The sequence below is a fragment of the Schistocerca gregaria genome, chromosome 5 (genome assembly GCF_023897955.1).
Source record: "Schistocerca gregaria isolate iqSchGreg1 chromosome 5, iqSchGreg1.2, whole genome shotgun sequence".
NCBI classification, from domain to species: domain Eukaryota; kingdom Metazoa; phylum Arthropoda; class Insecta; order Orthoptera; family Acrididae; genus Schistocerca; species Schistocerca gregaria.
Genome location: NC_064924.1, coordinates 76,303,456 through 76,327,958, shown reverse-complemented (window position 1 = coordinate 76,327,958; position 24,503 = coordinate 76,303,456). Strand labels below are relative to the sequence as shown.

The following is a 24,503-nucleotide window of genomic DNA, read 5'->3' as shown; positions in this document are numbered from 1 at the left end:
CCCTGATGTTGATGCTAGTGTAGTTGGTCAGCGGGACCTCCAGAGGGGTATGGCTCACAACGGTCAGGTGATGGCCCCTGGCGGCCAACTCTCGCACCAACCGGCCCAGCGTGTTGAAGTGGCTGCCGCCAGGGAAGTGGAAAGGCGCCAGGATGCGCGCTGCGTTGCCGGCATCCACCGCCAAGCACGCCAAGACTGTGAGAAGCTGTACGTGTACCTGCAACGAGGAGGATCCTGAATAGATGATAGCCGCTGAAGGTGGTCTGGTACTCTACTAGAACCTGGGAGGGGAGGCCTCATGTATCAGTACAGTATTTATCTTATTTGATAATCATTTACTATGTGACCCTAACAAAGTAATGACTAGATATATTACACAGTTGCACAGTTGCACTTTTGCGATATTTGTTTGGATTTAAGCGTATGTTCTGTTGCACATAGCCAAAGATTCTCTTATACAACTAAACTCTTTGCAGCAGTAGCCGAAAACAACAGAAGGCTTCATAACACTTCTTACATTCAGTAAATGTTCATATTCTTTTGCTCACATTCTTTTCGATCATACAATATATAAATGGTTAGATAAGGCTGCTTTATAACTAAATAAATTGTAAGTAAATACATTTATTTTACCCTATAGCTATGAAATAAATAGTAGTTTTTTCCAGTTCTATGACGTTCATCTGAGGTTCTTCACACTCGCTGTGATTCATTATATGCTCAGCCTGAAATCTTGAAACAACCACCTTGAGAAAAGGACAATAAATGCTCCTTAAGTAATTATGATTTTCCTTTTCATTAAATAATACACTTCTTACTAGCAACTACAGTACCTCTTTGTAATACAGACGCCTGATACATCACAAAGTTTGCTGATGACAAACTTAGCCTCTCTCCACAGACAGTAACTAATATGATAACCTATGTAACATGTATTCACAACTTAAGATTACCTTCATATACTCGCTAATTCTCCTATGCTTTTTACAGTTCTGTTGAAAATCAGCACATAATTTAATATCTCCACTAACAGTCAAACTTCCTTGACACCTACAGTGTTCAAAGCTCAAATCTTCATCTGAGTATTCATTATAGATTATATGTTCATGAAAGTTACGTTTACAATCATCATACAAGCTTTATGGCTCAGTACTTACTTACTATGTTGGCAACAAAACCATAGTCGGGTTTAATCTTCATTATTCAGACTCCTCCATCTTCTTTTGTCCATGTATTCTTCTTCAGCTAGTCCCACTGAGGTCATATACTCACTGGTCCTATTAACCCATCTCAAATGCATGTCTGACTGCCACTCATGCAATCATTTCTAGGGTTTTGAGTATGCATTTTTCACTCAGAAGACCTTGGACATGTGTATTACATTAACTATGAATACCACAAAGTAAGCAATCAATTACAGGTTTGTTGGCTCTGTTGTCTTCGTTGTCTTTTTCAAACACCTGCATGGTGTCCGCCTTCTTAGCTGGGTGATAGTGTGCTCGCATCCCATGCAAGTGTGCCCGAGTTCGATTCCCAGCCGCGTTGAAGATTTTCTGCGGTCGTGGACTGGGTGTTGCGTTGTCCTCATCAACCTCTCATCCTCATCACTGGCCCACAAGTCATGCAATGTGGCGTCGAATGAAATAAGACTTGCAATTTGTGACCGAACTTCCCTGAATAGGGGAATTCCAGCCAATGATGCCATATGCTCATTTCCATTTCTTTACCTGCCTGGTGATCTGGATTTTTTCCTTGCATTATGTGTCCATATTAATTCAGTCTAATGTACTCATTAGGACTCAAAACTTAATTTTAAGTGCTATTGGGAACTTATCTAAACTTTCAAAATTATTTTTGTATTTAAAATCTCAATTCAGCAGCTTGAACTCTTAGTAATAATTCGGATTTTCTTTATTTCAGTCCACTGTGTAGGAAACCTTCCTTCAAATTACTTAAGAAAAGCAGCAATTTGTCTTTTGCCCACTAGATCATATATAATCAACTTATGTAATGTTAAACCACCTTTTATCATCATATCTCTCTTACCCATAGGTTATTTTGTTTAAATACATTAGGTTTGGATTAACTTGACTCATCAGATATATGTTCCCATAGTTGAGTCAGTAAGACATTTATTTAATGAATTTATAGATTGTAATGGATAATGACAGTAATCTCATATACAGTGGACTGTCCTATAACAATTCCTTTTGACTTTAGCTAAACAGTGTTCACTGAGCGAGGTGGCGCAGTGGTTAGCACACTGGACTCGCATTCGGGAGGACGACGGTTCAATCCCGTCTCCGGACATCCTGATTTAGGTTTTCCATGATTTCCCTAAATCGTTTCAGGCAAATGCCGGGATGGTTCCTTTGAAAGGGCACGGCCGATTTCCTTCCCAATCCTTCCCTAACCCGAGCTTGCGCTCCGTCTCTAATGACCTCGTTGTCGACGGGACGTTAAACACTAACCACCACCACCACCACCACCTAAACAGTGTTCACTGAATTGACACTCTTTATAAGGTAGATGTATGGGTAAATGAATAAGTTCACAAAGGGTCAGGTAGGGGATCATGAAAATAGCAGATCTAGATGTCTGAGATATTCTATGTAAGATTTCTTAAGCAGTAATAGAATGGGGCTCATCAAACACAAACCATATATATTAGGAGCTCTGTTCATTTATAATACTGTTGGATCGTGTGCGCTAAAGGACATGTGGATTGACATGGCCAAACTGATATACAATATTAATTTGCAATATCAGAACTGAATAAAAACTGACCATGCATTTGTATATTAGATAGACTAAAAATTTGAGTTATATTCATTTAGCAACAGTATTGAGGCCTAATGCAGTTTGGTGGATATGCGCTGTGATCACAGCATGTTGTTCAAACTCAGCCTCCATGCTGCCAACATTACCAAGAAGGCTGCCCCCCCCCCAACCCCCCCCCCAACCTCCCCCCCCCCAACCGCGGATATCCATATAGGCAGACGATGCGATACTGTCTTTGCTAGATGCGCCACCCATAACAACAGAAGTTGTGAGGGATGAGCTGAACCACACCACATCCCAGGCCAAGATGAATGGAGCAGCACCCACAGCTTCACAAGTGCAAATAGAGGTTGAAATCGCCACGCCTCCATTCACCCACTAAAATACTAAAGTTTCCCTAAAATCTGTCTACTGACTGTAAAGACCAGGCAGGAAAGTCGCCAGTGTGGCACGCTGCTGATGCTGAGTCCTTCTGACACTATTGAAGTCTTTGGCTCAGGTGAGAATAGGGGCCTAATGTTAAATATCTTAAAGGCACAATTGTCTAGAAATGATATTAATCTGTTTTAGTTAATGTTCTTCCCCATATGTGGAACCTAAAGTTCTAAATGTCTAAGAGACTCTATCACTTCTAAAGGGTATATATTATGCACAATTTATAATTATTTGTCCCACAATAAAGTAAGATTGGCGCACTGTAAATTAAACTTGTTGTTACCAACTGATTCGAAGCTGTGAGTGATGACGAGGGTAAAGGCTGTGACATAGTTCATATATATTCTTCCACCAAAACACACAATGCGCCGTATTTTTTCTGCCTATCTTTAATATTTTTTAATGACTTCAACTCACTATTAACTGGAGGAAGAGTTTGGTCTGGAGCAATACAAGTAATTTATTTCAGTCGATCAGGAATATGAGTGCATGACTTATGCTACTTAACGTAATTACATGTTTCTTGCATGGTGTCATACAAAGTATCGTTCTAGATCATATTTTTACAGACATCAACACATAACAGATACCCCACTTGTAGCTTCAGCTGGCCGCTCAGCAGTATTCTTTTATGCACTTTCTTATCGTTAGTTATTTAAATGAGGAGTAATATTACGTACTAATGGTAGTCATAGGCGAACCGTTGCAACATGCAAAATGGTTTACAGAATACCTTCTGAGGACAATTCTCCACAAATATAAAACATTGGAACTGTTGTTACGTCGCAAGAAATCGGCTACGCAGGGCACTGAAATAGTACAAACTTATGAACATTCTGATGACATTCACAAAAAATAACAGCAATCATGCAGTAAAGATACTTCTGTTTAATTTAATCAAAGAAAATCATGTAATGTGCAGAAAAAAATACAAGAAACAAAATTGTTCATAGCGCTTTTAGGTATCTTATTGGAGTTTACAAACTGAAGATTTTAATGCATCTCAAATGGCAGATTTTTTATGAGCGAGTATTGCCTGTTTTGCCTTCCAGCAGTGATACACAGAAATTTTGGGGCTTAAACCTTTAAAAACTAATGGTTTTTAACTAGCAGTGGTGAAATTCCCGTTGAACTAGTAGAAGCATGAAAATAAATGTACAGATCACGTACGAGATTGAGGGGCAGGATGACGTACTTACTATAATGGAAAGAAAAATTTATGTCAGAGGACACGTCGCCAAGCGCACTTGCTCAAGACTCTGTCTACTGACTAAAATCATACACCTTACTGGCTCTTTCCCTTTGAATGGCGAGATTCAAATCGTTTCTGTAACTACGTTCCTGTTGTATTTCGTAGACAGACCCTCTTAAATAAACATTCACTTCAGCAGTGTATCTTCAACATCCTTTGTACCGATATACACACATCAAAAAAAGTTTTGCATGACCCCAGTTCCCAGAACTCCTGAAGATAGACGTTGACTGTGGATGTTGTATCACAGACACAGTACCTTTGACTATTCAGATATGTTACTAAACCCGCTCGGAGTTGCAAACAACCATGCATGAGCAGCGCCTATTAGACGGAGGGGGTCCGACCGTTGATCAGTTTCAGTCATTCCACCAGGAAGGAGGTACACGCCTCATGTTGTCTGAAGTTCAATCATGCCTAGACGGCCAACACCGCGGCTCGATCGCGTCCGCATTGTCACTTTGTGCCAGGAAGGGCTCTCATCAAGAGAAGTGTCCAGGTATCTGCGAGTGAACCAAAGCGAGGTTTTTCGGACATAGAGGAGGTACAGAGAGTCAGGAGCTGTCGATGACATACATCGCTCAGGCCACCCAAGGGCTACTACTGCAGTGGATAACAATTACCTACGGATTATCGCTCGGAGGAACCATGACAACAACGCCACCATGTTGAATAATGCTCTTTTTGAAGCCACAGGACGTCTTGTTGCGACTCAGATTGTTCGCAATAGGTTGCATAATGCGCAGCTTCGCTCCCGACGTCCATGGCGCGGTCCATCTTCGCAACCACGACACCATGCAGCGCGGTATAGATGGGCCAAACACATGCCGAATGGACCGCCAAGGGTTGGAATCACGTTCTCTTCACCGACTAGACAATTGTTTGAGACGTGTTTGGAGGCGACCCGGCCAGGCTGAACACCTTATACAAACTGTCCAGCGATTGGAGCAAGGTGGAGGTTTCTTGCTGTTTTGGGGTGGCATTATCTGGGGCCGACGTACGCCGCTGGTGGTCAGGGAAGGCGCTGTAACGGCTGTACGATACGTGAATGCCATCTTCCGACCGATAGTGAAACCATATCGGCAGCATATTGGCAAGGCATTCGTCTTCATGGACGACAATTCGCGCCCCCATCGTGCACAACTTGTGAATACTTTCCTTCAGGATAACGACATAACTCGACTAGAGTGGCCAGCACGTACTCCAGATATGAACCCTATCGGACATGCCTGTGATAGATTGAAAATAGCTGTTTATGAACGAGATGACCCACCAAGCACTCTGAGGGATCTACGCTGAATCGAAGTCGAGCAGTGGGACATTCTGGACCAACAGTGCCTTGATGAACTTGTGGATAGTATGCCACGCCGAATACAGGCATGCATCAATGCAAGAGGACGTGCTACTTGGTATTAGAGGTACCAGTGTGTACAGCAAGCTGGATCACCACCACGACCTCTGTAGTTCTCGATGTATGGTGGTACAAAATGCAATGTGTTGTTTTCATGAGCAATTAAAAGGGCGGAAATGATGCTTATGTTGATCTGTATTCCAATTTTCTGTACAGGTTCCGATACTAGAGAGAGCCATTGAGGCCTAAGTCTATATGGGGAGACACAAATTGGAATATATACAACAAATAAACGAGGACGATTGTGTACCAGTGTTACTCGAGAGGAAGAGGATGGCACAGGAGAAGAAGTCATCAAACCAGTCAGTAGACTGATGCCCCGGAAACAAAAGCATTGGGTTTCGAGTTTGTATGGTTTCCTGAACGTATTCTCAGGTTATTTCTTTCAAAACAGGTAGCACTTATATCTAGCTAAATGTCTGTTCGACTACGAGTGTTCGTCTACGACTGTTTTGTAAGAAAATGCACGGCTTACAAGTCTCACATATTTTGGAGATTCGCATTTAGGGTCCTGCAGAATACTTCATTGAGGTACTTAGATAGGAGGGTTATCCAGAAAGTAAATTCCGATAGGTAGCGAAATGGAAACCACAGTGAAAACCAGAAACGTTTTATTTGCAACAGTTAGGTATATCTTCCACCTTCACACAGTCGCCGCTTCAACCTCTAGTGTTGTCGTAGTGTTGTATCAACTTTCCAGTATCCTCGTCATAGAAAGCAGCCGCCTGTGCTTTCGGCCAGTTATCTGCACTTGTCTGCAGTTCGTTGTCTGTGGAAAAATTTTGTCTTCATAGCCAGCCGTTCTTTTGTGCAGAGATGAGACTCAGGGGTAGCCAATTACGGACTGTATTATGGATGATCATACATCGCGAACGCTGCAAGACCGTCTTCATTGCCCCTGCAGTGTGCGGCCGAGAATTGGCGTGAAGAAGGAACTGCTCGACGGTTGTGTTATGTGGGCTGCATGTTACAGGCGAAATCTCAAACCAGGCCCTCATACTTGGCGGGAGTCGCTATTCCCTACGCATCTTTACGTGCTCACTGTTGGCTCAAAACTAAAAAGAGCGACGCGAACTGATCGACGGGGATACTAGAGACACTGCCCAACACGTCTGCGCCAAGCTTTAGCGGATTTTCCCAGTGGTTTCCATTTCGCGACCGCTCGAACCTTAACTTTCTGGACAACACTCGTATTTTGGAAGTAATTTGTATCCTCCATCCGTCACCCTGTATACCTATCTATGTTGTCATGACTTACCACAGTTATTACTAAGAGAACTGTTCGTAAACTACCCCGTGTTCAATAAAAGTATGTTGCAAATGAATTACACCAGTCAAAACATAAGTGTTCCTGAATTTGTGCATACAAATTGAAAGAATTATCTCAGAATCAGACAGCATCACTGTATTGTCTATATTATGTGCTTTGTGATTTCTAATATATATGTGCGTTTTTGTGTGGCGAAACGACTAAATAAATACCTTAAAACTAGGAAATTTTGTGACATTTTTGGCAGTTTTTGCACTATAACATTATAGAAATACATTCAGTTTCCATATATATCGAATTTCATAACGTTTGTCGTTTGATTTTTATAGCAATAAAATTTCTTTGTGCGGTGGGGTATTCGGAATATAAAACGGTAATAGTCACGAAGCTATCTCCCCCGTTGGGAACAACGTTGTGTCATGAAGTCTAATGCTAGGAAACTAGATTTAAATTTATCTCTCACAAAGATGGAATTGACCTAGTGTTTCTTAATGACGCATAGCTCTATCATTTCACTGCTTTACCCAGTTTTATGAGTTTTGTTTCACATGTACACAGACAAACATCTGTCACAAAGTTTGCTAGGTCCGTGATATTTAGTTTTCAAATTTTCTTAAAATACAAATAACTGGGTGATTATTCTCGTTGAAGCAAAATAAGAATGAAAAAAAAACTGCATTAAGCAATACAGTTACACAAAACTGTCAGACACTTATGTAGGTATCTGTTCAGTTGACTCACACTGACAGTGTAAGACAATATGCTCTAAGTAAGGTAATTAAGTCCGACTATTAGATCCTTACATAGAAGTTTAGAGATACGTGAAAAAAAGTCGTGACATACAATACTGTATTCTGAACAACTGGATGTTATATGAAGAAACAAAGTTATAGGATGAAACAATACTTTGCCTTTCTTACAAAACCTTCAAAAAACCTACGGAATAAACTGATACACTTCTCAGTGGCGGAAGAAGATTTTAGGGAAAGTTAACTCTTATACAGAATGATCTGAAAGTATAACAGATTTATATCAACTTAACTTCATTCAGTCAGCTCTCAAGCTTACTGGAAGCAGAAGAAAATTTCTCAGAAATCCATCCAAACAAATTTTTCCACCTAAAAACAAAATGGCTTTCTGCCTATCTCAAGTAACTTCCAACATTAATGGTGAAACTGTGCAATAACCCATTGCAACTGAGTTACCGGTTGCATGTTGACCCGAGTTACGTAGTTTAAGAATAAAAACATGCAGCGCACTGTTCTCACAAACTATAATATCTGTCACAAAGTTGACCAGTTGTACGACATATTAATTGTGCAATGATGGTCATGAATGATGTGTCTATTCCAGGGTACCTTATACAGATTAACATGCTTCTGACTTTCAGGAATGGCACTACGCGGGAATAGTGCATTCGATTCGTCTGGAGACAACTGTAAGGAAAATCATGTAAATACCGAACCGGAATATAAACACCAATGGGAATGATTTCAGTCTGCTACTATAATTGGTGAGATTTTAAATACTCATAGGCCAAAAGCAAATAAACTGGTTGTAAGAGTTACCTTCATGCTTGTAGCACAGTATTTTCCGCCTGCTAAAGTTGAAGGTGATGCGTCAGTTCATTACTGGCCACGAATGCGGTTGTAGACGAGGTTTTAGTTAACAAGTTCTCTATCTCTCACAGTTTGCCAACACTCCCGTGCCCATATCACTTGTTCGGCTCAAGTAGGCTATAGCTTAAGTGTTACGTAGTTTTTGCCTCTATAGTGCAAAACGTCCTTCGAGTGAAGACTGCTATTGAGCGGGGAGGGGGAGGGGGGGGGGGGGGAAGCGTCGATTCCCCTTTCCAGATAGTAAGCTTGTTAGACAGCACATGTGAGTGTTCCCACATACCCGCCAAGTTGTCTAACCTCAAGCAATAACGTTGCGCAGCACTGAAACGTCAATTTTCCATGACTACGAAAGTCTGTTCTACTGTTCTTTCTCGTTTTACTTGACTACAAGACACATCGTGCATTTAAGACCTTCCGCGGGTGTCCGCGATGTGAATGTATGTCAAAAAGCACTTGTCAGAAAGTACTGCATACAACTTTACTCTTCTAGCTATATCGGACGCTTTTTAAAAACCATTATGTGCAACGTGTATTTTCAAATTCTATTCTCGGTGCTTTTTCATTCCCTGTTGCATCTGTTATACGGCGACTAAACTTGAGCGGCATTTGTAGAATAAATTTTGCATTCATGAAAGAGAGCGCGGAATTAGCCGAGCGGCTTAAGGCGCTGCAGTCATGGACTGTGAGGTTGGTCCTGTCGGAGGTTCGAGTCCTCCCTCGGGTATGGGTGTGTTTGTTTGTCCTTAGGATAATGTAGTGTGTAAGCCTAGGGACGGATGACCTTAACAATTAAGTCCCATAAGATTTCATACACATCTGAACATTTTTTTCATCAATGAGATCTTCTACCTTCTTCTATTCGCGCTGAAATTTTACGGGGTGTATCAGAATCAACAGCGAATCTACATCTACATATATATTCCACGAACCACCATACGGTACATGACGGAGGGTATCTTGCACCCGTGCCATTCATTTGCTTAACCTGCTCTAGTCGCAAGTGGAGTGACTGAAAAACGACCCTCTATATGCTTCCGTACGACCTTTAGTTCAGAAACGCTATTGACAGAATTTAGATCAAATAGCGGTTATTAAAAAGAACGTTTTCTTCTTCTCTCTGGGGATTCCACTCTGAGGTCACGAAGCTTTTCCTTGACACTCGTGTTTATCGAACTCACCGGTAATCAATCTAGCTTCTAACTCTTCCTTTAAACCAACCTGGAGGGGATTCGAAGAACTGCTGCACTACTCAAGGACGGGTCGCACATATGCTTTGCGCGCTGTCTCATTTGGAGATGAACCACACTGTCAATAAAATTTTTCTTGGTTTGCGCCCGCTTTGTCAATATGTAAAACTACCGAGGGTTCGATCACTGTTGCAAGTTACCTTCTTAAGGGTGTTTTTGTTAACTGACTGTGACAATCGCCGCGGAAACCTATGTTTATTACCAACCATACCCTCAATAAACCGAAATCGACCGTTCGCCTTCCGTATGCGCTCGATCCATTTCGTCCCGGCTCGCAACCTTACGCCTAATACACTCCTGGAAATGGAAAAAAGAACACATTGACACCGGTGTCTCAGACCCACCATACTTGCTCCGGACACTGCGAGAGGGCTGTACAAGCAATGATCACACGCACGGCACAGCGGACACACCAGGAACCGCGGTGTTGGCCGTCGAATGGCGCTAGCTGCGCAGCATTTGTGCACCGCCGCCGTCAGTGTCAGCCAGTTTGCCGTGGCATACGGAGCTCCATCGCAGTCTTTAACACTGGTAGCATGCTGCGACAGCGTGGACGTGAACCGTATGTGCAGTTGACGGACTTTGAGCGAGGGCGTATAGTGGGCATGCGGGAGGCCGGGTGGACGTACCGCCGAATTGCTCGACACGTGGGGCGTGAGGTCTCCACAGTACATCGATGTTGTCCGCAGTGGTCGGCGGAAGGTGCACGTGCCCGTCCACCTGGGACCGGACCGCAGCGACGCACGGATGCACGCCAAGACCGTAGGATCCTACGCAGTGCCGTAAGGGACCGCACCGCCACTTCCCAGCAAATTAGGGACACTGTTGCTCCTGGGGTATCGGCGAGGACCATTCGCAACCGTATCCATGAAGCTGGGATACGGTCCCGCACACCGTTAGGCCGTCTTCCGCTCACGCCCCAACTTCGTGCAGCCCGCCTCCAGTGGTGTCGCGACAGGCGTGAATGGAGGGACGAATGGAGACGTGTCATCTTCAGCGATGAGAGTCGCTTCTGCCTTGGTGCCAATGATGGTCGTATGCGTGTTCTGGCGCCGTGCAGGTAAGCGCCACGATCAGGACTGCATACGACCGAGGCACACATGGCCAACACCCGGCATCATGGTGTGGGGAGCGATCTCCTACACTGGCCGTACACCTCTGGTGATCGTCGAGGGGACAATGAATAGTTGCACGGTACATCCAAACCGTCATCGAACCCATCGTTCTACCATTCCTAGACCGGCAAGGGAAGTTGCTGTTGCAACAGGACAATGCACGTCCGCATGTATCCCGTGCCACCCAACGTGCTCTAGAAGGTGTAAGTCAACTACCCTGGCCAGCAAGATCTCCGGATCTGTCCCCCATTGAGCATGTTTGGGACTGGATGAAGCGTCGTCTGACGCGGTCTGCACGTCCAGCACGAACGCTGGTCCAACTGAGGCGCCAGGTGGAAATGGCATGGCAAGCCGTTCCACAGGACTACATCCAGCATCTCTACGATCGTCTCCATGGGAGAATAGCAGCCTGCATTGCTGCGAAAGGTGGATATACACTGTACTAGTGCCGACATTGTGCATGCTCTGTTGCCTTTGTCTATGTGCCTGTGGTTCTGTCAGTGTGATCATGTGATGTATCTGACCCCAGGAATGTGTCAATAAAGTTTCCCCTTCCTGGGACAATGAATTCACGGTGTTCTTATTTCAATTTCCAGGAGTGTATTTTATAGATGTGACAGTACCAAACAGCACACCCGTGATACTGTAAACGAACTTCACAGGATTGGGTTTCTTTCTTGTCTGCATTTACTTACATTTTTATAATTAAGAGCAAGCTACCATTCATCAAACAGGAATTATGTGCAAGTTATAGTGTATTCTCCGGCAGCTACTTCAAGACAACCCTGTTCCGTACACCACAGCGTCATCAGCCAACAGTCGCTCACTGTTGCTCGACCCGTCAGTCAGATCGTTTATGTGTGAAGGGAAGGAGAGCGGTCTTATCACGCTTGTCTGCGTCTCTCTTGGCGTAGCTTTGTTTCTCATGAACACTCGGTTTCCAGGACAATGTAATACATTCTGTTGCCTAAAAAGTGTTCGAGACATACAGTATGTGACAATCTATTCCGTATGCTCGGACTTACTTAAGTCTGCAGTTTGCCACTTCGCCAAACATTTTTGGGAAATCTAGGAATATGGAACCTGCTTCTTGCCCTTCATACATGGTTCGCAGGACATCGTGCGAGAGAACAGCAAGCTGAGTTCTGCGCGAGCGGTGATTTCTAAAGCCGTTCCCGTTTATAGACAGAAGCTTTTGTGTCTCAAGGAAATGCAATACATTCAAACCTAGAATATACACAAGAATTCTGCTGCAGGTCGATGTTAAAGTTATTAGTTTTTCAATTTGGTAGTTCTGTTGTGTTACTGCGAAAGTATACTGTAATACTACCGAATACTTACCCGTGGATTTGGACCCATTAACACGCTGTTTGCGAAACAATTACAAATGTATGGTTACCAGCCCGAGTATCTTAAGTGTTAATTTTTGTCCTTCTTACTATGAACGTATTTGAATTGTAAACTTCTGAGTTAATCAGTATCCAAGTGGACTCAGTTTAGGCGTAAACCTCAAGGTGTGCGTGAGTCATCATGTCAACAAGTTTCTCACTGAATGTTTCGTTAGAGGTAGAAGGTGATCGTCTTTTGGAACATATATTCATCCAATAACACTTCACGGACGACCTTTGGTTTCTTGAAGGAGGACATTCTGGTTACTGAATGTTGGGGAATGCGGTACCTGTGTGACAGGGCATCATCGGCGTATTCATCTACAACTTCAGTATAGTGTAAGACATATAGGTCGAGCAGGGCCTGTATCTTGGCTTCCAAGGTCACCTGAACCTAATCCACTGTTTTTTTCTTTCTGGGATCATCTTGAAAGTGAAATGTACAGCACTATAGTTGATACAGTTCTAGAGCTACAGCAGAGAATCGTGCAGCCTAGTCGAGCTTTACGAGCGTTGTTTGAAACAATTCGAAGGAAGGAAGGGAGGAAGGAAGATTCGATCTATGGTCGCGTCGACATTGAGGTCATTAGAGATAGAGCACAACGTCGAATTGTCAAGGATGTGGAAGGAAATCGGCCGTGTCCTTTCAAAGGAACTATCCCGGCATTTGACTTGCACGATTTAGGAAAATTACGGAAAACCGAAATTAGGATGGCCGGACTCTGGTTGGTACCGTCGTCCTCCAGAATGCGAGTCCAGTGTCCTACCGGGATGGTTCCTCTGAAAGGGCACGGCCGACTTCCTTCCCCATCCTTCCCTAATCCGATGAGACCGATGACCACGCTGTCTGGTCTCCTTCCCCAAACAACCAAACCAAACCAGTGTCCTAACCACTGCGCTACGTCGCACAGATCCTTTTACAAATGTGCAGCAAATCCTAACATATAACGTCTTGGAATAGTAGTGTATTTCTTGTTATGGGCATAATTTTAACTTGAGCCCAGTGAGCTGGGACTTAATTGAAAAACATTTGTGTAAAGTAGGGTAGCATGTGATATGAAACTCAGTGGCAGCTAGTAACCACACATCTGCCGTTACCTCGCAAACGGTTTGTTTGCCTATGTTTGTCTACTAAAACACTTTCCTTCCATTAACGCATACTTTCACTTTGGTGAAATTCCATTGTTAATAATGATACCTACCGTACATCTGTACGTTATTGTTAGTACTCTGTCAGTCTAGCATTTTGCTCTTGTTCAGAGTGTAATACCCAGTTATTTGCCTGCGTCATCCAATAAGCAGTTAACGTTGCAGCCACACAGTTAAGATAGCTGAAATGTACGTTAGTGTCTGCAGGGCGTGTTGCTCAAGCATATCTGGATACCTCACTCTCGCTGTTCCTTATGTTTCCCTAATTTTGTGAACTCTCAAGATAGTGTCACGTCTGATAGTTCGTGTCAGATTAAAACTGTGTGCCGGACCGAGACTCGAGCTCGGGAGCTTTGCCTTTCGCGGGCAAGTGCTCTACCGACTGGGCTACCCAATCACGACTCACGCCCCGTCCTCACAGCTTTAATTCCACCAGTACCTCGTCACGGACCTTCCAAACATCACAGAACCTCTCTTGCTAACCAGTGGTGAAACTCGACGAAAGTTTTCCGTCACACAAGGGAACAGAATGAAGTCATTAGGCGGTACATCTGGTGAATAGGGAAGCGAGACGTTAACTCCATGTCTTCCTTCGCCTCTCGATGAACGACCTACTCTTGTTGCTTGCAGTTCATCTTCGAACTACCAAATAGTTGGGTACTCAGTTTCCGGCTCTTCTGAATACATCCATACTCATTTACTGTGTTGTTTTCTGATTCTGCGTTACCTCGGCATTTCCTTGTAGCAATTGACTTGAGCCCGCGTGTCACACTACGTCAGGCGCCGCAATGTTCCGCACAGCATAGATGGTTTCTGAAACACCGGCGGTGTGTGGTCATCGCTCACGGATTTCATCGCTGACGGAGACACTACCAGAACGAAAATCTACAAACCAAATGTAAGCAGTCTGTCCTGATGATGATTTATTACCATAAGATAAACGGAGCGATTTGTGGCATTTATTCTGCGCTAGGCCCTTACGAAAATCTCAAAAAGAAACATCCAGCGAAAAATTACAAGCACATTTTTGATTTCTTTCAAAACATTGTTTGTTTAAACGCTCGTCGGCCAAACTGTGAAGTGATATTGTTTTAACAGTAACAAATGACATATTTTTAAACAACAGTGATGTCACATCTCATTAGCTTTGGGCTCTGAGCACTATGGGACTTAACATCTGTGGTCATCAGTGCCCTAGAACTTAGAACTACTTAAACCCAACTAACTTAAGGACATCACACACATCCATGCCCGAGGCAGGATTCGAACCTGTGACCGTAGCAATCGCGCGGTTCCGGACTGAGCGCCTAGAACCGCGAGACCACCGCGGCCGGCACATCTCATTAGCCGATTCTATTGGTCGTTTATACCAAGTTAGGCCACGGGCATTTGTTCATTGTACCAGCTGGTGTCAACGCAATGAACAATAGATACGTTACAGGAGCACATAAAATCGCTCTTCCCGTAAGTGCAAGTTTATTTGGAGGGCAGTTCACGCACACAAAAAACATTATAGCATTACTTAAGTTTATGTAAGCCCGCCGGGTTAGTCGTGCGGTCTAACGCACTGCTTTCCGGGCGGGAAGACGTGCTGGTCCCGCGCACGAATCCGCCCGGTGGATTAGAGTCGACGTCTGGTGTACCGGCCAGTCTGTGGATGGTTTTTATGGCGGTTTTGTGAACGCCGACTGGTTCCCCTTATCCGCCTCAGCTACACTAATGTCGGCGATTGCTGTGCAAACACTCTCTACCACGCAAACATTGGAGGTGCAGTCGTCTGGTAGAGACGTTCAGAGGGGGGGAGGGGGGGGGGGGTCCACTGGGGGCCGAACTGCCGCGCAATAACTCTGGTTTCGGTGTTGTCTACAACAAACAAATCAGATTTCAGCAACTACATGCGTAACAGAAAATTTATTTCAAAAGAGGAATTCGTCTCTACTTGAGTTGGTTTCAACTTGAAACTGGTTTTTGTTAATGCAGCTTCTTAATTTGATTTCACTTATTGATTTTTGGTGTGTACTATAATAGTAGTGTAACACACTCATTGTTAAATACAGTACCAATAAGATTACAAGACTTCTGAATTTGAATAGAATATTTGTTCCTAGATACATGACCACGTTGTACCTGCGATTAGTTACCCACACTCTGTGAAACCTTACTTTCCCAGAGTAATTACTGAATTTTTTAGGTAAAGACTAAAGCACGCATAACGTGAATACTATCATTTTAGAGCGGAATATGATGACGTATTAATGTTCTATTACAACGCTGGCTGGAAGCAGAAGTCTGACAAATGTTCCAAGGTCCATCACTCTCCCATACCTCATATTAGGCCTTTGAATTCTAAATGAATAGTGTTGTCTTAAAGGGAAGTTTGTAATGGTGCGTCGCAAAAACCGTTCGAATGGGAATGGACTATATTTTGTTTTCGGTTTGAATATTTGGCATTAATTGCCGCATTTATACTTCATTTTATGCTCGAATTGATTTATGAAATCGTATCATAATTTTCATACTTCCCATTTGTATTCTAAATCGTTTGGATTCATAATATCTGAAAAATATATAATCAGTCACTACCTTTCAGCACCATTGTCCTGTTCTTCACGAAATATCGATACAATTTAAGTAATGTTGAAATTTTGAGCGTTGAGCCGAGTTGTTTTCTCCATTTTATGTGCAAAGTTTTCACGACCGACCAGATCGTTTGTGCAGGTGCCCCGAGCAACGCTCGCTGTGTAGTTCACGTAGCGAAAACACATAACAGCACAACTCTTTGCGCCTGAAAATGAGGACAGGTTCGACCATCAAAGTATTGTGTGTAAAATGGATACAACAACTCGGCTGAATACGCTATGTTCCACCACCTACGGAAGTCGAATGAGCACCGACAGAATGATGGTGGACTCCTCAGTACGCAGACTCCCCTAACAAGGGGTCGAGGTGAACACGTTGCACCTACGTTAACCAAAACTGAACATTCGACAGTGACCATCAGTATTACGGCCCGCTTAAGCCTGGAAGTGGTACACGGAACTCGTGATGTCCACACTTCAAAGGATGTTCCATTTTTTACATGTCGGCTACACTCTCTGCGGAATGGGCTGATATTACGACGCAATCACAAGGAGAATGAGTGCACGTCAGAGAGCAAATTTTTTTTTTCATTTATACAGTAGGGCAAGGTAAGATGGAGGGAGCCGTACAGTAATTAATATCACCAACAAACATCTGGACGTGGATGCAGCGATGATTCTTACCGAAGGGGTTATTTTCAAGCCCACTCCAAAAAATGTTACCAGTAGCAGATTACATGGACTCCATGGGGCGTGTAGCAGCTTCATCCCCACCGAAAGCATCAGAAGAGGTTTGCCGTGAAACCTGTAGAGCACGTGCCAGCATGTCACTATGCAAAACCTCCAACAAAAAACGAGTAGCCCTGAGAACATTTGGGTGTGGGGGGAGGGGGTGATGACGACAAAATACTCTAACTTTGCTAGCAGATAAGGTCAGTCGTACGACAAAATTGAGAGAAAGATGAGTCAGCCTTGCTACACAACGTCATTAAAGGTCTTGTAACACAAGCAGCGGTGCCACCATGACGAATGGATTTGCTAATGCACACAATAAAGACCCATGTGTCACAATACTGACACAATCACATTCAGTGGTGACAGTGGTGTGCACTGCTTTTTATAGTTCTGATAATCCAGTTACATCAGTTCATTCTTCTCAGACCTCGATGAGAAAATATGTGCTAGGGTTGGAAATGCAGATGAATTATGGCTGCCATAGTGTTGTCGATTACTATCACACGTACCGTAGCGACCCAGGTGAATATCCCCCATACTAGAATACTCCCGCACAGGCCTGCAGATGTGCCACGGTCCGTGTTTTGAGGAGCTGTTCGTCTAAATTATGGCGTATCCAGAGAGGACCATCGACGTGGTGTGGAGGGAAACGTATTTGATCCGACACCTTTTCTCTGATCCACATTTCAGTCTCGATAATCTCGTCCGCACTTCAACGTAATTAACGATGGCGTTGGAAGTTCATTGGAACACGTAGGAAACCCCGTGGTCGACTGTGGACCTGGTCAGATGTACCACATATCACATCCTAAAAGAACGGAAAGTGTCCTACGCTTTCTGTGATGAGGCGTAAACGTTCATCAGTAGCAAGCCAACGACCGACTAGCTTCGTCGTCTCTGTGACACCCATTCCCATGCCCTTGGCAATGTGTACTTTCTCAGAGTCACTTACAGGTGCGGATATCCCCATCTTCGGGCTCGATCGTCGCTGGAATGATTCCCCATTCGTCTCTTCTCATTTCGTATGTTTTGCTTGCTGCGGCACCAAGTTGCATACAATCTCGCAGTGGGCAGTGGTCATAATGTTTTGTATCGTCAATGTACGAGGGTCATTCAATAATTAAGGAGACAAATTGGTCTGAGAAAAAACCGTTAGTAGGGCAATTTTGGTACCTTTATGGCTTTAAGCTGGCATCACTGGGGCGAGCCCTGATCAGCTGATGTATCAAAATTGTTTTGTTTATAACTTCAAACATTGCAAGATTGCGAGTCCGTCTGAAACGTCCTCATTAGTTGAACAACGTTATGTTATACGTTTTGTACTTGCTGAATGGAGAAACCAGTGATTATATACTGTAGAATGTGTAAAGTTTGTGGTGAAGGTTATATGAATTGTACAAAATTATGCATGTGGGTAGAGCAGTTCAAAAATGGTCACGACTCAGTGACTGAGGAACACCGTTCTGCCCGACCAGTTTCAAAGCCATCACTTTCATAACATTATCCGTACCAAGTTGAAGTACCGTAAAACATGTGTAAGATGGGTCCCAAAGGAATTGACGCGGCTACCCAAGGAAACAGGGTTGAGTGTGTGCACAGAGCTAAAGGAACGTTATGAAAGAGAAGGCGAGCACTTCCTCAACAAAATTGTAGCTTTTGATGAAACTTGGGGGATCACTATTATGAGCCAGAATCAAAAATACAAAGCATTGAGTGGAAGCACACCAACTCGCCTCCCAAGAAAAAATTCAAATTACAAGCTTCAGTAGGAAAAGTCATATTGATGTTGACGGTGTTTTTGTGATTATGTCGAGAAGCACCGTACAGTGAACAGCCAGTACTAGTCGGATTTGCTTTTAAACAAGGTGTAGCCAGCCATGAGAGGGAGAAGTAGTAGAGCTCAGAGGAGAGGTATGATTCTCCAGCAAGACAATGCACTACATCATATCGCTCAACTAACCAGTGAAATTATCGACAAAATGGGCTGCGACGTACTGTCTCATCCCCCTTACAGTCCTCATTTAGGACCTAGTGATTTAAATTTTTCTGGTGCACTGTAGGAAGCATTACTTGGTAAGAGGTTTCAGGACAACGGGAACGTGAAAAAGTTTGTGGGAGATTATTTCAACCACCAAGTTGGAATAAAAAAAGCTTGTAGCCCGTTGGAACAAGTGCATATATGTTCAAAGGGATTGTGTTGAAAAGTAGAAAAAGTATTCTTTTGTAAAAATAAGTGCTTTTTTTCTCCAGACCAATTTGTCTCTTTAATTATTGAATGACCCTCGAATGTGCCCATAAATTGTGGGTTCGTGATTCATAACAAAACATTGCGTCACATTCCACTGTTGAATATAGTGTGATCGGATAACATGCACGTAACACGGTTGTACGGTACAGCTTTATGTTTCTGTAATAGTCAGTGTGGACCGACGACTGTCCTTGTCAGATTGATTTGTGCATTTTTTGGCGCTATTCTAGCTTTATCGAATGCTGAGGGGAAAGTGAATATGGTTAGTGTACACTATGCATGGCCTCTTCGCTGGAAGACAGCAGCAATTTGCGCCTGTAGCAATACTTGACAGCTGTGGAGGATAGCAACACGGGGACGAGAGACTCGTAGTTGGGTTATCAATGGATTTCTTCTTCGAATCTCTCTAAAGTCTTATTTTTCCTTGCACTTTTTTGATCAGTTCGATACCTACATCATTTAAATATAAAATGTAGCAAATACGAATTAACACCGATATAATTATTTTTATTAAAAATGCATGTGTTCTTGTTCCTGATTACGTATCATGTACAAATTCCAGTTTTTATTTCAAATATAATGTCTTAATTATATATGTTTCATAGAAGATTGTTAATAATTTTTTTAATGTTTTCAATTTAAACGATCTTTATTAACAATCATTTATGAACGACCGATAATTTAGAATTTATATTTGCATTTGTGTGATTGAATTAGAAACAAGAAGACAGCATTTTTCATAAAAATTATGTTCAGATATGCGTTAAATGCATATATTCAATAAATTTTATATTTAAGTGATGTATATTTGAATTGAACGAAAAAAATAAGAAAAAAGAAGAAACATCGTAGCAAAAATTCGAATGAACGATTCACTGACGACGCATCTACGACTGTCCGACATTTGTGTACGAGACACACAGCCCGTCGTGAAAAATCGCATTAACTTAGAGAATTAAAGTTCCTCGGAAATAGTGAAAGTCGATTTGTTCGGGAAATTTTGAGAGCTCCATCGAACTGATTTGGGAGAGTGACACTTCAGTAATTTTACGTACCATGAACATAAAAACTACAAAATCCCCATAGTCAGGTGATCTCTTTGTGAGATGAATGTTGCAGCCTGAAACCAGCACCACGCACTGCATCTGCTGGTCAGAGGATACACACTGCTGTCGCATGTGGCGCTGAATGGCCAGAAGCACGCTGTGGTAAGCCGGTGTGCATCGTGTAAAGTCAACCGAGTGCATCATGCCTTGTATTGCTATTCTTGATGCCTCTGACATAGAGTATCACCACCCACCATATGCCATGGACGTTTTGCCGAACTACTTTGCTTCTGTATCACTGTGCAGTCGGACACAAAGATCCGGGAACATTTTCTAATGAGTAAATTGTCTGTGTGACCTGTGTTGTTTCGCTTATTTCGAAGATTCCTCAACTTGTTTTCGAAGGGAATACTGTTGGCTGGGTAAGAGAGCTGACAGTTTTACAAGCGTACTAAGGTGCTATACAACATTGTATGTTGATAGTGTTCCACAGCCACGACATGCCTTAGAAATGATATTATGTTACACCATAAGATACTGTTCATATTATTCTTTAATGTGCGACGGGTCTCGATCAGAGACCAGTACCCACCTTCTGTTGTACGATCTGTATGAATCATAGTCATTATCATCATTTATCGCTTGACGAGCCTTCAAGGCCTGTAACAGAAAAATAGAAGAAATAATAACACTACTATAGGAATAAACGAAAACGGCACGCCATAAAAATTATAAAACAATCCATTACAAAAAGCACAATTAAGAGAGGTCAGTGAGTCGCAGCAGAGGGATTATCTACACTGCTGGTCTCTGGCTTCCGCTTCGACGATTGTTGGTTCCACTTCCTTAAGGATTGTTAACACTCGATCCTTCTATAGCGTCATTGGACGTCCTCTTGAGCTTTTCTAGCAGGTTGAGAGTGGAGGAATCGGTGTGGAAGGACTCTGTCAGCCCAAAGGGTGTGGCGAAACCACTTTAGCCGCTTGTGCCCTAAAATTCGGCCAATGTTTGGGCTTTCCAAACCGATGGTACTGGTCGCCTTTCGGCGCTCCCACTGACCTGCCATGGTATTGTAGATAGGTCCATACATCTTTCGAAGCACCTTCCACTCGAAAGCAGACATCACTTCTTCAATTGCCGCTGACGTCTGACAACCATATGAAAGAGCCGGCCGTACTACTGTCATGTACAGCTGAATCATTAAGTTCTGTGATATCACTTGAGACTTGAATAAATTATTCAGACTAAAGAACATACTGTTAGCGTTTACTATTAGCTGATGGACTTTTTCGTTGCTTCACTTTTATTAGTCACTATGGATACCGGATACTTGAGTTCTTTAAATCGTTCAAAGGTATGCTTGTCAGCAACAGTGCAAGGAAGGAGAGCTTGACTGCGTGGTAAGAGGAGATATTTCATTTTATCATCTTTCACCACCAGTACAAATATCTTTGCATGGTGGAGCAATCGTGAAGTATTAACACAGACTTCCTCCACGATTTCACCAAGAATCACAAATCATCACTAAACGCCAGGACTGTGTCTGTTCCCCCCATCTCTGTTCCTCTGAATTAATCAGTGTCTCGGCCTCCTTTATCCAAGACAAAGTCGAATAGTATTATACTAAATTTACAGCTTAACAACAAGCGTTCCATATATAGGTCAAAGAAGAAGATCGTATAAAAAATACATTTGCAAACGTAGGATACTAGGTGGATACAGTATTATTTGTAGATAACCATCCAAGAAATACAAAGCATTAAGCGGCAAAAAATCGTGGACAACCGTTAGCGTAAAATATCGTTAACCTCTAAATGCTATAGACGTAGTTGTAAGCAACCTAATGGTTAGCTGTACCTATACAACATGTACTACAGATTTTCGATTTATTTTCTATTTTTTCAAAACGATTCGTTCAAGTAAGACTTTGTTGTTTTTAGTGCAATGCCAATAAATTACAAGGTCTTTCGTGAGGTTCACTTATGTATAACACTGAAACAATTTTCCTCTTCTTGCTTCTCATCCCTTGAAAGTGAAGCGACGGTCGACGGACTGCATTTGTCAATGTTACAATGTTCCTTGCACCGTACACATATTTTTCTACCTGTTCGTCCAGTGTAACACGTATGTCATAACAGTTGATAGTCGGGTACTGGCTCATATTTATACCCTATATTTGAGTCAACTATGTTTCAGTCCAAAAACTAATTTTAATACTGTTTTACTAAATATGTGGCTAATTTAACAGGTATTTGCTTGACATATGGTAATGCGGAAAAGAAATAAGAAAAATTGAGGGTATAAGACAAGCAGGAGAAAAATTACACTAATTAATCAAGAAGGGGGAAAAGAAGTCAAAATATTCCATCTTATCGCATATGAGGTACGGTCATTCGTAGTTACACTTTGCAACAAAAATAAAGGATCACATTTTCGAAACCCGTAATTTTGTCCAGTTCTGACACATAGGTTCAGACTTAGGCGTAAAGATGTCTACAACCTTCCTCTGTAATACACTCCTGGAAATTGAAATAAGAACACCGTGAATTCATTGTCCCAGGAAAGGGAAACTTTATTGACACATTCCTGCGTTCAGATACATCACATGATCACACTGACAGAACCACAGGCACATAGACAAAGGCAACAGAGCATGCACAATGTCGGCACTAGTACAGTGTATATCCACCTTTCGCAGCAATGCAGGCTGCTATTCTCCCATGGAGACGATCGTAGAGATGCTGGATGTAGTCCTGTGGAACGGCTTGCCATGCCATTTCCACCTGGCGCCTCAGTTGGACCAGCGTTCGTGCTGGACGTGCAGACCGCGTCAGACGACGCTTCATCCAGTCCCAAACATGCTCAATGGGGAACGGATCCGGAGATCTTGCTGGCCAGGGTAGCTGACTTACACCTTCTAGAGCACGTTGGATGGCACGGGATACATGCGGACGTGCATTGTCCTGTTGGAACAGCAAGTTCCCTTGCCGGTCTAGGAATGGTAGAACGATGGGTTCGATGACGGTTTGGATGTACCGTGCACTATTCAGTGTCCCCTCGACGAACACCAGAGGTGTACGGCCAGTGTAGGAGATCGCTCCCCGCAGCATGATGCCGGGTGTTGGCTCTGTGTGCCTCGGTCGTATGCAGTCCTGATTGTGGCGCTCACCTGCACGGTGCCAAACACGCATACGACCATCATTGGCACCAAGGCAGAAGCGACTCTCATCGCTGAAGACGACACGTCTCCATTCGTCCATCCATTCACGCCTGTCGCGACACCACTGGAGGCGGGCTGCACGATGTTGGGGCGTGAGCGGAAGACGGCCTAACGGTGTGCGGGACCGTATCCCAGCTTCATGGAGACGGTTGCGAATGGTCCTCGGCGATACGCCAGGAGCAACAGTGTCCCTAATTTGCTGGGAAGTGGCGGTGCGGTCCCCTACGGCACTGCGTAGGATCCTACGGTCTTCGCGTGCATCCGTGCGTCGCTGCGGTCCGGTCCCAGGTCGACGGGCGCGTGCACCTTCCGCCGACCACTGGCGACAACATCGATGTACTGTGGAGACCTCACGCCCCACGTGTCGAGCAATTCGGCGGTACGTCCACCCGGCCTCCCGCATGCCCACTATACGCCCTCGCTCAAAGTCCGTCAACTGCACATACGGTTCACGTCCACGCTGTCGCGGCATGCTACCAGTGTTAAAGACTGCGATGGAGCTCCGTATGCCACGGCAAACTGGCTGACACTGACGCCGGCGGTGCACAAATGCTGCGCAGCTAGCGCCATTCGACGGCCAACACCGCGGTTCCTGGTGTGTCCGCTGTGCCGTGCGTGTGATCATTGCTTGTACAGCCCTCTCGCAGTGTCCGGAGCAAGTATGGTGGGTCTGACACACCGGTGTCAATGTGTCCTTTTTTCCATTTCCAGGAGTGTAGTTCAAAAGCGTGTCGCCTTGCAGAGTTACTCTTCGGTTCGGCGGCGCTTCAAAGAGCAAGGTGTTCGAAACATCCAAAGCGAAGGCCACACCTCAGAAGTTAGTGTAAGCTGTACCGTGGGTTAATGATGTCGTATCCCCTCTTACCCACTTTTCACCCCTTTCTATGACGCCTCCTGTTGCTCAGTGCACTGCAGTCGACTTCTGTTGCAAAATGTGTGGTAATCAATGCCACAGGGGAAACGGTGGTTTTATTGACGCCTTTTGTACCCCCCCCCCTCCCCGCCCCC

At 43.7% G+C, this 24,503-nt stretch overlaps 1 protein-coding gene across 1 annotated transcript in view; it reads left to right on the top strand.

Moving 5' to 3' along the window:
* Positions 1-24,503, top strand: part of LOC126272930 (lachesin-like) — a 2,822,604-nt gene that overhangs the window by 2,112,125 nt on the left and 685,976 nt on the right. The gene's annotated exons all lie outside the window — the stretch shown is intronic.